Raw genomic sequence first — 15,873 nt, forward strand, 5'->3', positions numbered from 1 at the left:
CTCTGACTGTGCTGCTGACCCTGATGTTTCTTCTCTGCCTAATTAATGTATAAAGCAAGATACTCCTTTTCATCTTATTGTTCCACTGGGAAGATAGTACTGAACTTATTCTCCTGTGGGATCCTTCATGAAAGCTATTACAGAAACATCTTGCACAGACATTGCTATTTTTTGCTTAATTGATATCTTAAAAATCTGGTTAGGACCAGACTTTCAAAAAAGTAAAAGTATTTTTTCCACAGAGTATGAAGTCGACTCAAAATACAAATGCCAATGTGAGCCCAGTTAATGAGTTTCTATCACTAAATAAATTGGTATTTATTCTAGATGATTGAGGATTAAACATCCTTTTATTGAAAATTTTGTTTAGCTAAGATGATCCTGTACTCTATAGAAAGAAGACTCCTCTCACAATATTGCTTACAAAGTCAGAAATAAAGCAACTGAAGCTAAAATTAGAGTTTGCATTTACTTTCCACAAACTGAGCTTAAACAATAGTAAGCATTTGTGTCTGAAGGATGGGTCTAATGCTTTTTCACCATGCAGCACACCCTACATTTCACCAAAATTATCACTGACAGCTTTAGAAATGTGCAGTTAACTGAAGGCATGAATAGGATGAATCCCACCCAATTGTGTGGAATTTGAATCTGCATTAAAATTATTCTAGAAAAAATAATATGACTGGTTAAATGGAAGAATTCTAGCCTTCATGTGAATAATAGATTTTTCCATTCCACAGTTGCCTTATGAAAAAAAGGAATGAGAGGAAAAAGGAATGGAGAAAATTTTAAGACATACAACAATTTTAAGATGTAGAAGCCCTCTTTATGTTACTTAACCCCTTCTTTTACTCCACTTTAAAGATTTAGGTCAGTTAAAAAAAAAAACAGAGGAAAAGCCAAAGCATGTGATTTTAGAAATGTTCTGATTAAGTGTTTTAACTTTTGTGGATGATTTTTGGGGTTTTTTTGGGGTTTTTTTGCTGAGCTACTGCCAAAGGTGATTAAGATTTTGTATTTCTTAGTGTGCATGTTTAGCCTGTGTTTTTATGTGTATTTATGCCATACAATTTTGTTTTTATCCAGTGTTATCAAGAAATGGAAAAATGTAATGTATCAATAGAGGCAAAAAGTGTACTGGTACTGGTACCAAATGAGAATAAAGGAGAGAACTCCCCAGTGTTTGAACCAAAGAAATAAATTTTCTGATTTCTTCAGAGGAACCTAGGTCAGAAAGGGTGAAGAAGTTGTTTTACATTACCTGACAGAATTATCTTCTAATGTAGGTTAATTTTGATTTACCAAACGTTTTAGCAAGGACTTACATTGCTGAAAAAAACCTGTTAGCATGAAAAACATTGCTTCATGATGCACCATTTCCCCCCTTCATTTGTGCTAAAAAGGATAAATATTAAAGTTCTGAGAGCTGGAAAAATAAAGGGCTCACTGTCTGTCTTCACCTACAGCAAATTCAGGGATGAGGCAAACAATGAGCTCAGTAAATGCAGGTCTGACTCCAGCCATGCTGCCCGGCTGGGGCGGCCGCAGCAGCCGGAGCTAATCACTTGCTCTGGCCTGGGGTCTGTATAAACACCAGGAGAACAGTCTCATGTACTTCTGGGGCTGGGACTGATTCAACAGCAAATATAGTCAGAGACATCTTGTTGGATTGCTGGCAGGATGCACAGAGTCAATATTTGTAATAGCAATTAGTTCTGGAACAGAGACAAGAGACTTGATGCACAAGTTATGGCATTGTCCTTTAGCTCTTTCCTTTTTGAAGTAAATAGTTATGTTAATCTAATCTTGCACAAAGTCACTTTCTCACAGTTCTAAGTTTCTTTTATAAGGGAATTTGTCTAATTTACCAGCTGTTCAGAGGACAGCTTCGTCCTAACAAGTATTTCTGCTAAAGACAATCTAAACTAATAAAGATTAATTGTCAAAATTTAGTAGTAAGATTAGAAAATCATAACTTTGCTGTAGACTACCATTGAAGAATGTATTTTGTCAATCAGAACCAAACACTTAAAATTAATGCTAGCTAGTGATGTTAGGAGCTAGCTTCTTCCCTTTGGAAGCTTATTCTGAGGCTCCTACTTGGAGACTACAAAACCAGATGGAGGGAGTATCATCATTTACTCTGACCTCCAGCATAACTTAGATACAGGACTTTCATAAACTATGTCTCCTTCCAAAAAAGCATCTGATTTAGAAAACATTCTAGTTCTGGTTTAAAATGGCCTATGATGGGAATTCACTATAACCTTATTAAGCTGTCCTACTGGCTAATCTGTCACTGTTCAGAATTTGTCTAGCTCCAGTGCTCAGACAGTTAAGCTTCTTATAATTTGATCTTTTGCAACTCTGAAGAATTACATTTTTGTTGCCAAGCAAATTGCCTTTTTATATTCTCCTTGACACAGGAATCTGTTGAGTTCCCGAGTGTTCCAGTATAAAGCAAAATTTTCATTCCTTTGTTTCATTTTCCAAGTATTTTCTGCACTCTTTATGTCTCTTCTGTACTCTGTACAGAGTTGGGCACCAGCTCCCAAAGTAAATGTTTGGTGACTTTCCTTGTCCTGTTTATTAGTATCACATTTCTTCATCTAACCCTGAAATAAATGAACTCTTTCAGCTGTAGCACAGCATCAGGGACACCTCCAGACCCCAAGTATTTCCAGAGCTACAGCTTGCCAGATGTAGTCTGCTGTCTTGGCAGCACTCACTTTGCATAGCTGGGTGTCCTGCACTTGGCCGTGCTGGAGCTCTGATTTATAGCTGAGCCTTCTCACACAGCAGTCCAGGTGACTCTGGCTCTGTGACCTGCTTTCCTGAGTGCTGCCTTTCTGTGTCATCCCCAACACTCTCAGGAAGTAAGCAGGCAGGGACACGGCTGCTTGAGTTTATTTCAGCTCTGTAGAGCTAGAATGGATTTTCCTTTTCTCATTTTTCTTTGCAGACCCATTCAGTCATCCAGCTTTGGGCTATTTCATAAGGCCGTGTACATTTATCAGTGTTCATTTCTTATTCAAAATGTCATTAATGGTATTAATTCAAAATGTCTTTCATAAATCTTGCTGAAAGTACACTATTAATTTTATCAGCCAAATTTGTTGCTTCTTGCCTCTATCTTTAGAAGAGGATCTTAGACTCTGGCTTTTCATTTAACTAGCTAACATTAATGAAATAATTTTCCTTGGCTTCTCTGTCTGTAAAGTACAATGCCAATTATTCAGACCGATTTCTGTTGTGCCTCTCTCACATCGTTTAATTATTTGCCTAGGAGTGTCTCTGTCCATCTCCAAATAATTTCTGGAAAGTTTCACTATTTCATGAAAATCTAGTGTTCTGCTGAAGAGAGTTCACTTACCCTTTCTGTTTTTAATGTTGTAGGAGGTTGCGTTGATAAAAATTGTAACTTCTATTTAACATGTTTCTTGTTTACTTGTGTAAGGAGTATTATTTTGCTTTCATTGAATGATAATAGTTATAACAAACCCTAAGAGAGCAGTCTCTAAATATAACATTATTGAAATGTAGTTATAGGCCAACAGTTTGTTTTACTCACTTTATCTGTTCCTTTATTCCATAACCCCCCATCCACCACCCCACATAAGAGATTATCATCTCAAATCCCCATATCTTTTAGGATCAATTGCACCTTTCAAATTAAAATACTACCTCTGTGGATTTAAGATGGAATTAATTAATTGCTTAATTTTATCTTAAGTACATAAGTTCAAAATTATTTTCCAGACATACATGCTCTTTCTGGAAAAGAAAAACCAAAGCAACACTGATAATTCTCAAATTCTGCCATGAGCTTCATCCCAGGTCTTCCACTGGAATAGGCAGCATAAATCTCATGCCCATTGATTTGGCCAGAAATTCATAGATCTCTGTTTTGTTTTCTGTTCCAAATCTGTCAAAACAGGGAATCCCAGTAAAGACATTCCCGATGTGGCAATCCAGCTGACATTTAGTGTCATGAGATTTTGTTTTGGGTGCTTGAGGGCATCCTGGGTAGGATGGAGCCCCAGGGGCCTGTCAGCCTGCCATGTCTGTTGTAACCTGTGTGGTGGGCATGGGGTCTGCATGGACCCAGCACTGCAGCTCTGGAACAAATCCAGATGTGTGGAACCCCTGGGAGCAGGGACTGCAGTGCCCAGGAGCCGCTGAGCCCCTTGTTTGGGGTCTGTGGAGTCTTCAGCCCAAGGAACAGAATTCCTCCTGTTCTGCAAGAGCTGTGACTGTATAAACATGCAGCAGGCTCTGGACAGGTTTTTGAAGAGGTAAATACTCTTTTATGACTTATTTATACACTTTTGCTTTGGGCTGGTGATGATTTGGGTCAGAGTTCCTTGCGGTAACAACCAAAAGAAATTTGGATGGTGGTTGGGAAATAGGATAGACCATCCATTTCTCTAGGTACTTTTGCTCTCAGATATTTGATAATAACAACTCTAGTCCTCAGCAGGAATTCAGATTGCTTATCAATCTGCTGCAAGGAAACCAAGAAAAATAGAAATAAGAAAATAAGAAAAATGAACAATTCAATAAGCTGTAGATAAAACTCGCAACTAGACTTGTTTCCAAATTGATTCCATATGGTGAGTCAGATTCTGCTTTCCATTACATGAATATAAATCTGGAGTCACTCAGCTGATTTCACTGGGGTAACTGCATTGAAAACAGGCAGCAGAATTTGGCCCAATGAGTAGAGATACAGCTTATCCTATTGTTGTTGATGTTCTTGCAGTGCACCAATATACTTGCAAATATTTAGCTCTGTCGCCACATGTTAAATGTTCTAAAGCCCTTATTTTGCACTTGTTAGCTTCACAATATTTGGGAGCCTGGAACATGGAGTCAAGGTGCTCCTGGAACCTACTCTTTTTCTTGCTAAATAAGAACAGCGTCTGTAATGAGCTGAGGATAAATGCCTTTTGGAAAGTGAGTGTGGGAGCCAGTTGATAACAATCAGGAAAACAAGAAGAAATTCTAACCCCTGATTTTTCTCTATGCATGAGAAGAAGTTTAATAACTTCCTTCTCCTTCTAAAGCCCAGCAGCCACATTCAAAAACCCAAATCGAATGCTTTTAATAGAAATCTCAGCATGGTTAGAAAAAAGTACTGAGTGTTCATTAACAGAATGTGCTAGGGTTCAGACAGACAGCTGAGTTATAGCAACTTAATAAGTTACTGCCTGGCAGCAGAACTGCAGGAACTGTTGGTTACTGGCCATATCTGTCTTAAGTCTGTCCCAGTTTTAAACTGATGTAATGTAGATTAAAAGTTAGAGAGTTTCAGTTTTGGTTTTTCTGCCTCCAACTCCACCAGTTGTGAAGCATCAATATTACACTGCAGCTCATCAGTGCTAACAAAATAGATATCTCTGGTCCTTCTAGTGCCCAAAACATGGCAGCTTTATGAATTTGATACTGCATCAAACAAAGTGCTGATTGCTGAGCTATGACTCAGTCCCTTGCAGAGCTGGAATTAGCTACCAGAGCCTTGTATATTCCTCATGAGTCACATTCTGTGAATTTTTCTCACATAATTAATGTAATTATTTATTTATGCTGGAGACAGAGGTGTTTCAGAGTAGAAACCCATGTCCATGCTCTAGCCATGAGATCTATTGAATCTGTACCATCCCTTTCCCAGCAAAGGTTAACCCAAGGTGCTGTATCCATCGCCAGTGGTTCTGCACCAGCAGTGGGAAGCTCTCCAAATGATTGCTGGAAGATAGAAGATAATGCTTCACAGAGGCTGTAGAATGGTGAAATGGCTCATCTGAAACATGTCAGAAGCTGCTGGTAAGTTTTTACTCTCAGAAATAAAAAAGAAAGCAAGCTGGAAATCAAAAAGTGATCTGAAAAGGTAGCAGGCAGTGTCTCACCCTGAGGTTGAATGACAGCTGATGGTGCCTTTCAATGAATGTTTTATTTCTTCAGCTTCTCCTTCTCATCCTGCCTCTAAGCTGAGGTTGTTCTTTGTTGTCCAGAGATCAAAGGGTGTACCATGTAGAGACACTGATTTCAGATAAAGGAACTTTAGAGAGTGTCTTTTCTCTTGCTCTGTAATTTTAACTAGCTCTAAACCGAGAAGTTTGTGTTCTGCTAAAATAGCTCATACTGAAATTCAAATGCAATTGAGGAAACTGAATCTGCAGTATCTCTTTAGACATAGCTCCAGATGCCATTAAAAGAGACCAGATGTCAAGCATTTTGTTTTATATTCTGAAACAAGGGGCAATAAAAGTTTCTATTTGAATTTGCTCATTTTAACCTAATAGTGAATCACTGTGCAGATATGCCCACATTTTTTAGAGATAAAATCATGACAAAGGAGGTATAGATACTCTACAGAACCATGATAATACCAGCATGTCCAAGACAGTGTTGAGGGAAATGATCTCCAGATTCTCTGTCTTCATTGTTTTGGTCACAGACGAAGACTTGGCTTGACAGATACTCGGGACTCAATTTTCCCACAGATTCCACCAGAAGGGAATGGGAGCTGTGTGCCGTGGGGGTGGGGGACACAGGGGATGGGGGACAGAATTGCTCTTGTTGATTATTTTATGCCACAGATTTGATGTTGATGGGGCTAAGAAAGTCATTTATGCTCATTTTTATTGCTAAGAAAATTGCCGAAAATGAAAGGTTTGGGCCTATACTTTATGCAAGAATGGGCTTCAGCTTTGCCTCTTACTTGCCTCTTAACATAGCTCCAGACCCTGTGAAGCACTAAAGAAAGTTCTTCATATAAAACATATGAACCCTTTATATGAAAGTTCTTCATATGAAACATTTGAACCCTTGCAGGAGATTGCTGCCATGCTTTGAGAGAATACTTGCCTAAAGATTGCTCTGGACCAGATTCTAAATGAATCTACAGTGACATTCTGTCAGATGGTGCAAATCTGGTTCATCGGGGTGATGCTGTGATACATGTTTCATTTTGCAAGTTTTCCAGAATTGCCAATATTTCATTTCTATATTAAAAAAAAAAAGTTTGTGAAGTGAAATCACACAGCCCTGCATTTGACAGCTTTCCATGAATGTGCTGAAAGCATATACCTGTTCTGTCACCCTGTGGTGGGATTCAGATTCTGCTTTTGTTTGAAGCCTTCCTTGATTTCCAGCTGATATCAGGAATGTGCCACACACACTTCAGGTGGAACTTTACTGATACTGTATATCTCTGAAGCAGATCAAACAGAAATTAGAGAACCTGGAAGTTTTGTGGGAAGAAACAAGCATTTCCAGAAAATTACGTTCTCCGTCTGTTTAATTTATTTTTTTTTGTGGTGTATGGTCTTTTCTGTGGTTTTCTGGAGCTTGCTTTGTAGCACTGCTAAGAAAGTTGGTGTTTCAGATTTCCTGGGTTTCATGAAAACCTTTGTTTTGGCTTTGGTTTGAATGAGTTCATACTCAGGAATTCTGCATTGAGGGTTAGGGTTCAAACCCCAAGTCTCAAAGCAAATCTGTGCTAAAATGATTGAGCTTTAGGCTGTTTATTTGTTGGAGTCAGGGGACTTTCACCCAAACTAGAGCCTTGCTGAGGGCTCAGTAGAAATGTGACCCTAGTTTTGCTAAAAAAGCAGTTCATTTTTCTAGCTAGGTGTATAAATGAACAGCACAAGCCTATTTGAACACTTCTCACAGATAACTTTATCTCATTGCATATCACCAAGGTATGAAAACATTTTTTCTGACTCATACAGAGCTTGAAATGTTGGTCTGACAGTAGATCAAGAGGCAGTTTACGAATGTGGATACACACAGAGAGAAACTGGCCCGTGCACTGACCTGCCCAGCCAATGCAAGTTTGGATTTAAAAGCCATAAAGTTGAATTTTCACAATGTCAGAGTTGTCCTGAGAGGACAGGTGTTATTCAGATAAAATGCTATGGTAACACAGCTGTAGGAATTTTACCCAAGATCTGGCTTGTGCCTCAGCATCTCAAAGGAGGATTTTGTTTGTCTGCCTGTTATTGTGCGGTGCCTCACAGAAAACAAATGGTCAGGCTGGGAGTCAAACAGAGGCTTCCTGTCCTGAGCTGCTGCCTTCCGACATCGCATCCATGCAGTCATCCTGTCCTCCTCCTCCTCTCTACTGCTCAGCTATGGAAACCTGAAGTCTGAAACCTGAAACTCCTGGGCCAGCCACTTTTGCACAGCTCCCTTCCTTCACAATCCATCCATTTGGGGAAGGAATGAAAGCTCGCAGTCTGCCTCCTCCTCAAAACATTTCAAACTTTCACTTATCTTCACTTAGAATAACTTGCCTGACTGGAGCGGGAGTCCAGGCAGTCCTAATTTGTCCATTTGCCAGAACACTTTGTAAGCAGTCAGCCTCTTATCTTTTGTGTGAGGAGGGGGAAAAAAAATGACCTTACTGTGCTAACAGGTCATGTCATAGGTCATCCTTTCATTCTCCTCACAATCAACTACATTTGCAATCAAAGAGACAGCACATTTTCCACTAGCAAAACGCTCCTTTCAAAAGCAATTGGAATGCTTAGTGCGTGCCACGCTTGTCCCCAGTCCATGAATTTTTAGGGGGAGAAGAGAATTAGAAAAACTGAAAGGTACAGCGGATTTTAATCTCCCCATTTCACAGAGGGGTATAACACTATATTGCACAACAAGATGCTTTTCCTAACAAACATTCAGTGATTTTCTTTTTTTTTTTTTTTTTGTTTCACAATTGTCAGAGCGATCATGAAGAGTGGGGGTCAAGTTTGTTTGCTTTTTGTCTTGTAGTTTAAGCATTCCGTCCTGTCAGGGTTCACTTTCCAGTGACCTCTGAATTCATGTAAAATTGCCCAAAAGAACCCAAATGCACACAAGTGTGGGAACTCATCTGTTTGCCATCTCCACCCAGGGCAGACCCACAGCTCAGTTTGCCATTGAGCCTGAGTGGAAAGGGTGAGTGTGCCTGTGCTGATCGTGAAAGCTCACGGGCTCTCAGAAATGTATCAAGTTTTGGTTCTTAGGTTCAATACTGACAATGAATCTGGGAGCAGCCATTTTTATGACCCCGAGTTTCTTAGAAGATAGAGGCTTTTGGTGCCTTTGGTTATATATGTTTGAGTGGAGACATGATGCAGCTGGTTTCTGTAGAGCCAAGGAGATCCCTAGGTACTTTTGAAAACATCAGGATGTGCTTTTGTTTCAGAAAATACACCTGCATTACCTGACACTGAGAATAGAGCAAGACCAGAACCAGAAAAAGATGTGCCTCTAATTATTTTCTTCTGGAATTTTCTTTAAGCTGTTTCAAAATATGTGATTTGTTTGGGTTTTTTGTTTTTGTTTTTGTTTTTGCTAGGTGAAGGCTTACATCTTTTTATTCTGCAGTCTGTGGAATTGGATGATCAGTCTGTTTCTCTTGTATCTTTTCAGCTAGCATGAATAGAAAAACTGTATTTTTCCTTTTCTTTATTATCATTTATTAATGAACTGACTGTGTATTTAGAACATTTGGGTCTGTTTTAGTCAGTTTGTAAGCCTGCATATATGGTGAATGTATTAATGGAAAAATGGTAGAAGTAAACTAAGTAGTAAAATCCTCATATGTTAAACAGCTGTTTTAAATATGAATATAGTGTACATGTAGCATATAAAACCTTCAAAAGGAACTCCATGGAATGCTGGAATTCAGTGTTACTCCATTTAGTTTACAGTGTAGGTCTGAAGATATTATACAGAAGTTTTGAAGGAAACTAGGTAAGCACTGGATTTAGGGCAAATGATTTGCAACAAAATATTTATTTGATTAACTTAGTTCCTATATATAAATGAACATTTTGCAAACAAACTTATATTTTATAAAATTACTGATTTGCATGTACAGCCAGGTTTGCTGAAGTCTGAATGACTCACACTGATTCCAATGGGCTGGGCCTTGAACCAGGGAGTCATCCAAGCTCTCACTAAAGGCAGGAGGAGATGGACTGGCTCCTCAATCAGTATATCTCAAACTCTATTTGTTTATAAACTATTTGATTATGGTTTAGTTCAGTGATTTTCAAATATTTTCCACTTCCTGTTCTCTAGCATTCATCTAGTTAAGGAAGAGCACTCTGTGTTTAAGTCTGCGGACATTTTTTTCTTGCTTTCTTTGTTAGCTCTCACAGCCTCACAGAAAAGGTCGTTTATAGACTTCTATGGCTCTGCAGATCACAATATTCTAAAAAAAAAAACCCTTATTGTCATAGAATAATCCACTATTTATGAGAAATGAGTCATCACTCAGTTACACAGACTTCACTTCTTGAATCCTCCCCAAATATTTCTTTGAAAATACTCTTAATCCAAATACTGGTGTGATTGCATATTCATGATGCAGTAACAAAATATTTTCTTTCTGGGAAAGAAAGAAAGAAAAGAAGGAAAAGAAGGAAAAGAAAGAAAGAAAGAAAGAAAGAAAGAAAGAAAGAAAGAAAGAAAGAAAGAAAGAAAGAAAGAAAGAAAGAAAGAAAGAAAGAAAGAAAGAAAGAAAGAAAAGAAAGAAAGAAAGAAAGAAAGAAAGAAAGAAAGAAAGAAAGAAAGAAAGAAAGAAAAAGAAAGAAAGAAAAGAAAGAAAGAAAGAAAGAAAGAAAGAAAGAAAGAAAGAAAGAAAGAAAGAAAGAAAGAAAGAAAGAAAGAAAGAAAGAAAGAAAGAAAGAAAGAAAGAAAGAAAGAAAGAAAGAAAAGAAAGAAAGAAAGAAAGAAAGAAAGAAAGAAAGAAAGAAAGAAAGAAAGAAAGAAAGAAAGAAAAGTTTCGTGACTTTCACATGAGTATTCATTTCAGTTCTACACACTGATCAGTCTCATAAAGCTCTCCTATGTGCTGGTTGGTATTTACTCAATTCCTTATTTTTTATGTATTGTTTTGTATGCCTCAAAAACAAGCAATCAGCTGAAAAAAAATAGCCTTTGACCCTTTTCCCAGACTGACAGCTAGCAGTTTTGTATTTATTTAGACAGATCCTGTAGGGAACAATCCTCCCTGGTGCTCATTACTCGGTGGAGTGACATTTGCACCCACTTTGGAAAGCTTTAAGATCACTGATCCATGCTAAACCAGCACATTCCAGCAAACTCTTGTGCCAAGGGGCATTAGTTCTAACACATATCACCTTTCAGGACAGGAAAGAAATGAAATGTTATCATTTAACATCAGTACATCTTCTTTGCCCTTGGCTATTTTCACAATAAGTAGATTCAATTAACTTCTTAATTTCCTTGCCAAATTTTTGGATTTCTATAAAAAAGGGACATGCTAATAAGAAGTTCAGTGGGAGTCCATAGTTTTGCAATGCATTCAGCTTTTCAAAGTGTTTAGTTGAAATTATATCCACCATACACCAAATGGTGATATGTGGAAAGGAGGAAGGGAATTGTGCACCTTTTACTTCTATTAAAGACCTGATTGATTAATTTATTCAATATTTCTTCTTTATTGGTTATCTAAGAAAAAGTGAACAATATCCAGCTTGATCTAGGAGTGTTTTCCTGGAAAACTTGGTCTCAGTAGAATTTCTTTTCAACTTTCACGATCCAAATGAGTAGGACCATTTTTTGGGCATTTATATTGAAAAGATACCAAGAAAACCAAGCATCAAATTATCCAACAGGATAGATAAAATTAAATTTTCCCCATTGAGTGGCCTACACTAGTTTACTTAGGTCTCTGATTCCAGTTCCACAAATCACTACTCAGATAATTTCAGTCACTGCATAATAGAGAAAGCCTGAAACAATAACTGAAAGCCAATAGTTGGAAACAGAATGATCTGGATACTTTGAGCTTTCTTTAGCACATTATTAACAAATACTAAAGTACTCTACATCACTTCTTAATTGCAAACTTTGTTTAACTGCACTACAAATCACTTCCTGGTGTAGTTTGTTTTTGATGTGGCACAAACTTATCCATTGGACATTCAGCAGGAATGGTACACTACAAAATCAGGTTATTTTATATTATAGCTATTTATGAGATTCCTTTCATTAGATTGTCTAAATATAAAAGTTTGTTCTTATAAAAGTCATCTTCATTGGAAATTGCCCAGAAGCTAGAATGACCTAAATCTACACTGTTGTTACTTAGATTGATTATTTTCTTCTGTCCTAGTCATTGTTAGACTGTTGCTACTATGTATATATTTAAAGATTAATATAATTTCTCTTCCATTCTGTCTTTATATGAATTTACCTCTTCTTATCAGTCCAGTACCTAAAACTGGGAATGGAACTTCACTTACAGTTTTGGCATCACAAGTCAAAGAAAAAGGATTGTTACTTGTTTCTGTTAGAAGTGTTTATAAAATGCAGCATGATTTTTTTTTTTTTTTTTTTTTTCCCCTCTTTTTTTTTTTAATTCTAACTGCATGACAACATATCTAGTTTATAAACTATTATCTCCCAAACCTCTTCTTCAGAAGTGCTAATTACCTGTTCTGAATCTGTGCACATGGTTATCCCTAACTAGAGCCCTGTCACTGCATATTAAATCTCATCCTACTACAGTACTTTCAATAGCATTTGACCACTTCCTCTGTCTTTTCTGATGACTAGTCATCATCTTCCATGTGCCTCCAGGCCTTGAAAGCTTCCCCATTGTTTGAAAATGTGAGAAGCAATTTTATTAATGAAAATATTAAACTGGCCCAGGAGGGATGCCTGGGAAATACCACATTATAGAGTCCTGTAGTCTGACAATGAGCCACTGCTCATTTCTTTTTAGGTATTTTTTTTAGCAGATTCTATAGTTTTGAATCATATGGGCACCTGCCTTGGGTCAATTGTTATTTTGTTTTCCTAATTTGCTAATGGTAATGTCATCTGGGATGACATAAAAAAACCCTCTCAAGTAAAATGTAGTGACAAGACAATGGGTGATGGCTTTAAACTGAAATAGAGTAGATTGAGACTAGAAGTTAGGAGGAAAGTCTAGACTGTGAGGATGGTGAGGCTGCCCAGAAAAGCTGTGGATGCCCCATCCCTGGCAGTGTTCAAGGCCAGGATGGATGGGCCTTTGAGCAACCTGGCCTACTGGAAGTTGCCCCTACCCATGACAGAGGGTTGGAAATATATAATCTTAAAATTCCCTTCCAACCCAGACCATTCTATGATTCAATAATTTTATGAAGTAGAAATATAGCATTTTATGCTGCTTTTCTGCCCACAAAATCTCTGCCTGACTAGGACAGGAAATAGGATTGTTTGGTATGAATTGTTCTTGACTGATTCATGTTGGCAGCTACATACAAAGCTAAGCCTTATAACAGTTTTATGGGAAAAGATATTTTGCACACAGAGGAATTATTATCTCCTATGAGGGTTCCTGAAGCTGCCATTAATTGCAGTAATGATCACACTGTTAATGTTGCCAGATCTCAGGATTTTATTGTGAGCCTCACAAGTAAATCCTTATTTCCTGTATCAAATGACTATCTGTGAAACCCAGATTTCTTTTCTTTCTAAGGCTATATTTCCAGACTTGCTAGTGGATAAGCACTTGGTAATGTGACCTCAAATGGATCTCAAATGCGGGAGACAAATAGTAAGAAGTCAATGGTGACTAAGTGTTTTAAAATCTCATGATTTTGAGAGACTTGAGATGTTTCTCAGCATGACATTTGGGATGGCTGCCATGACACAGATAAATTTAAAAGGCAGTGCTACAGAAAGCTATATCCTCCTTGCTTAGCATTCTTCATGAAGAATGTGTTCTAATGAGACCCTCAGAGTAGTGGAGATGAACAATTGCAGCAAAACAATTATACCCAAGTGCAGTTCTTTAAAAAATGTAGAGCTGCTAGCAGGGTAGAGCCAACAATCTTTTCTCTGCCAGGTCCACTCTAACATATTTGTCTAGTTCATTCTGGCCTATTTCTGATGTAAATTACATAAAATAGTGTATGAATGTAAGAGACCCCTGGAGAGGCAGAAACTCTATTTCTGTCTGCACAAGTTAGGCTGCTGCTTTGTTAGCAACTTGCAAGTAATTGCTCTTCCCAGTTTTTGTGTGTCATCAGTTCTAGTCAGGGGAATGCAGGACCCCAGCATACAACTAGTTCATTGAAAGACCTCATATCCCAGTTAAATATCTGTTAGATCTAGCAAGTATGTTCAAAACCCAGCAATCTCAAACCATTGAGAACCTGGCAGGTATTTGAGAACTTTGATGAGAGCTCAACACTCCAGAAAACCTGGCTGTAAATTAGTTTATCTTGCAGTTTACAAGAGTCCTTTGCTCCTAAGCAGCAGGGGAGGGAAAGATATGTTGAAAAAGAGAAATGTGACTGAAAGGAAATTGAAATGTGAGAGAGTGAGGGGCAAGAAGGGAGGAGGAGGAACACTTGAAAAAATCTAAAACTGTAAATTTCAAGCTTCCATTGACATTATTTCCCTGCTTTGCCATCTATTCTTTCCCTCTGTATGGGATCAGCCTTATGGAAGACAGACATAAATTAATTTTACATAAGCTACAGCCCAGACCCAAAGCAAACTTTGGGCTGCTCAGGCCAGCCCAGGGAGCACCGCAGGGAAGGAGGTGGAGGGACAGGACCCTTTGGGATTGTCATTTGCAGCAGTCTCCCTGTGGGTTTCAAGGCTCAGATGGTGGAAATTCAGCTACAAAACATTTTCATTACCAAATACAAAAGTTAAAACATGACCAAGCTTGTAGGCACTTCCATACTGGAGAACAGGTTGGGAATACACCTACTTATGTACAGGGCCACCACCACAAATAAGATGTTAAGGGCATAAATGTGGGCAGAACTTGCTCTGGCACAGATCTTGCCCCAGCTGATACTGAACTGCCCACTCTGTCCACTTGAGAGCTTTTTTTAGAATCTCCAAGAAGAGCAACGTCAGAGTGCTGCTTGAGTGTGGCTGGTTAATCAGGTAGACACAGGAAGGTCCATAAGGGTCATTGTGAAGGTTTTGCTCCTGTTTATATAGTGGTGTACCTTGTGCATATTTGTACTGTGGGGTCTTTTTTCTTTCTTCCCTGACAGAATATTAACCAAAAAGCCTCTGAAGGTGTTCAGACTCTGGATTAATTTGCTCTCTGGTAACACATCCACAGCCAAGCACTTTGGAGTTGGAGCAATGTCTCAAGGCAGCTTTTGTCAGCTGGGTTAGGAAGAAAGGTGCAGCTGTCTTACTGGGGCATACATAAAGATGTGCTTGCTGAGGGTTTAGTTCAGATTTTTAAAGCATGTTTGGTTTTGATGGGAACCTTGGTATTATTTTGGGGGTGTATTAGGAGCCTGGCATGTAGCACCAATGGCTTGACAGAGCAGATTTAGGGACACTTGACTGCTGTGAATTTTCATGCAAGAAAGCTGCATTGGTCTGGGACAGAATGGTGGCACCATAAACCAATAGCCCTGAGTTCTGATTAGTTTATGCTTTGTAGATGTTGAAATAAATTTTTATTTCCTTTTTTCTGTCCTATTTTCCTTGTGCAGTCATATAAAGGGGGTAGGAAGGACTACTGTATTAAAGGAAACATCAGTCAGATCATAGGCAACAAATTTTTGAAGGAACGCAGTCTGATTCCTCCACACCACTGAGAATAGCTGAGTGAGCTGGAGATCTTGGAGAAAACAGGATGGTACACACCTGTCATCACAGGCCCCCAGCCAGGTAATAATTAGCATTGATTCTATGATTTGCAGAAGGCTGATCAATAATCTTTATTCTATTATATCATTATTAAGAAACCCGTTGCTTTTATAGACAGTTTCAATACAGGTGGAGCTCATTGGTCCTCCAATCCAAACACCATCACCGTTGGCTAATTAAGAAACCACAAAATCAAGTCTCCATAACACATTCCACATGTTCACAACA

Source organism: Camarhynchus parvulus, chromosome 3, assembly GCF_901933205.1.
Source record: "Camarhynchus parvulus chromosome 3, STF_HiC, whole genome shotgun sequence".
NCBI classification, from domain to species: domain Eukaryota; kingdom Metazoa; phylum Chordata; class Aves; order Passeriformes; family Thraupidae; genus Camarhynchus; species Camarhynchus parvulus.